This window comes from Leishmania donovani, chromosome 33 (genome assembly GCF_000227135.1).
Source record: "Leishmania donovani BPK282A1 complete genome, chromosome 33".
Lineage (NCBI taxonomy): Eukaryota > Euglenozoa > Kinetoplastea > Trypanosomatida > Trypanosomatidae > Leishmania > Leishmania donovani.
Genome location: NC_018260.1, coordinates 130,714 through 133,513, shown reverse-complemented (window position 1 = coordinate 133,513; position 2,800 = coordinate 130,714).

Here is a 2,800-nt window from a genome sequence, read left to right as displayed (position 1 = left end):
GGGTGGAGGCGAAGCCGCCCGCCGCTCTCTATCCCTGCCAAATGCGGAGCCACCTCTGGTGGTGACAGGGTGAGGCGCCTACGACCTGGGGCGAGGTGAGAGCGATGTGTCGCTGCTGGTGTCGGATAGCAGGTCCTGGACGGCGTTGCGTCTGAGCGACCTGCGACCGTGGACACACGTGTGCCATCCACATGATGGGCAGAGTGTCCGCGTCGCTGGAACGCACCCCACCACCCGACCCTCGCACTGCCCGCTGGTGTGGGGAGCCCGAGGCCCCTCCGAGGGGGCTGCATCACGTGGCGACCGGCATGATGTGGGAGCGGCTGTGAGGCGACCTGCGCGATGCGGCGGCGGTAGTGGTGGTCGGGGCTTGAGGCGGAGGCGGTGCTGAGATGACTGGGCCGACGCATTGCTGTACCGCGTGCGCGCACCGCTGCTTCGCAGGGCGGGATGGGGCCTGCGACATGCCGGGGTGGGGTGGCGCTGGAGCTCGTGCTGGACGGCAGAGGGCGGGCACACTTTATGAAGGAAAAATGAGGTGCTTTTTTTTCCGTGGAGGGATGTGTGTCTGTGCCGATCGGCAGCCTTTGCCAGTGAATCTCGTTGTAAGCGACTAGAAGATTTGGCAAGGCACCAGTTGCGTGCTGTAACTTTTCGCGGGTGCCGTCTCACTGCTTCATGAAGCCAGGCGCTTAAGGATGCATACCCATCGTGGCAGTAGTTGTGCTCGCAGTCGTAGTCCTTCTATGAACGGATACACGGCTACTTGTGTGTTTGTTACCCTACCCGCCTTTCCCGCCCTTGCCACCTCTTCCTCTCTCCCTCTCCCCAAGCCGTCCTAATTTTTTTTCGTTATCGACCGCTTTTCAAGGAAGACCACATGCATCAGCAGCAGCAGGGTGCGGCGCTGTCCAGCTCTCACGATGCGGCGCCCCTGCAGCCGCATCTACCAGATGGAAGTGTTGAGGACAGCACTTCTGCTGTTCGGATCGCGGACGGTGTCTCCGTGATGAGGGCGAACTCTATGAACAGCCTCTTCAGCTTCAGCCCCTCCGGTGATTTTACGTGGTGGTCGGGGACGATTCCGGGACTGCTGGCTTGCTGTGCCCTAGCCTCCATGATTATCATTGGTGTCTGCTCCAGTCAGCGCAGGGCACCGGCGGTGCTGGCGCTCATGAGCGCGCAGCAGTGTTCGTTTCTCTCGTCATTGCAGCCGCCGGTGGCCTACATGGCGTGGATGAATACGTGCGGTGCTGCGCATCGAGGCTATGCCTACCCCTGTATGAGCCAGGTAGACTGCGTCGTGCTGGGACCTCGGTGTGCCCCCCCTAGCGTGCTGCCGCAGCTGCTCTGCGTCAATACCGGTGCACGGGCAGATCATCACCCTGTGTGCGCGTACCCCACTCCATCGCCTACCGATGCACCGAAACATTCTGGATTTTGCACTGAGCCTGGGACGTCGTGCGCAATCTGCGCAGCAGAAACGTGCCGTTCGACAACTACGTTGTCTGGACTGGTGGGGTGTCCGCCGACCTCCGCGTGCAACAACGACTCGTGGTTGTGCAACCCCCTCTGACCACCACAAGCGTACGTGCTTACCTGCACGGGATGCCATTGACGATGCCCAAACGTGGGAAACGTGGAAACCTAAGAGGAATTACAGCTGGCGATGCTGTTGCAGCCACTGGTTGCCCGGACGCACACGAGCGCGTGCGTGGCGGTAGAACCTCGCCGCCGCACAACCCCCTTCTCCCTCCCTTTACTACATCGCCCCAGTCCTCGCGTGCGCTGTGCGAGTCTCTATACACCTTGCTACGCGTGTTCGTCTACTTGACAGCTCTTCAGCACTGCTCTTGCTTCCTCCCTAGCTGATCCCGTGTGCCGGCGTGTACTTGTGTCCGCGATCGACCTCTCCGCCTGACCCCTCTTCTCCTCGTCACGCCCCTCCAGCTTTCAACGCCACATGGGGTGAGGCGAGGGTCAGAGAGCAGCTGCCAAGTGTTCCCGCAGCGCCACGAGGTGAAGAGGGCGTACCAGTGTGCGTGAGTGCGTGCAGTAGCGTTGATGTTGCGTACGGTGCCCGCCCGATGGTGGCTCCTTGGAGATGTGCGAGCGTCTTCTCTCTTGCGCATCGCGCATACCGCATTTTGCTGTCTTTTCGTTTTGCTGTTGTTTTCCGTACACGTGTGTGTGTGGGGGGTGGGTGGGTTGAGGGGCTCTCCCTGGTGATGACCGGCCACCTCGTCGCGGCGTCTGGGTTCAGTGCCCACTCTTTGTGGGCGGGCCAACAGCTCGCAGCCTGCCCTTGGGCACGATAGCGGGCTCTTGGTGTCGGCGGACAGGCCTGTGCCATCTCGTTTCGCTGAAGATGCTTGCTACCATGATGCAGTCCGGGCAAACTGAGAATTGTGTCTATGATTCACCATACATGCGCATCCAACCATTGCTCCCCTGTGCCCCTTCAGAGCGACGAGCTGCCAGCTCTTAGTGCGCCGGCACATGCTTTTCCACGGGCGCCCTCCGCTCGACACACCGACCCCTGCCAGAGGCGTGCGGGCTCAGGGAAAGGCGGAGTGCCTCATGCTGCTACAGACACATAGCCACGTCCCGCCTGTCGCGGCACATGTGGGCAAGCCGTCCAGAGACCCCCTCTCCCCACGACAGCGGCGTCGCCCTGGAGCAGGCCTGAATACCGGAAAGCTGCGAGCGCTGCATGCAGGCGCTGCTAACCGCAGCGGGCATGGCGTATCGCATCCAGAGAAGGCATTCAGAGGTGAGACGAGCACGACTGATAGACGAA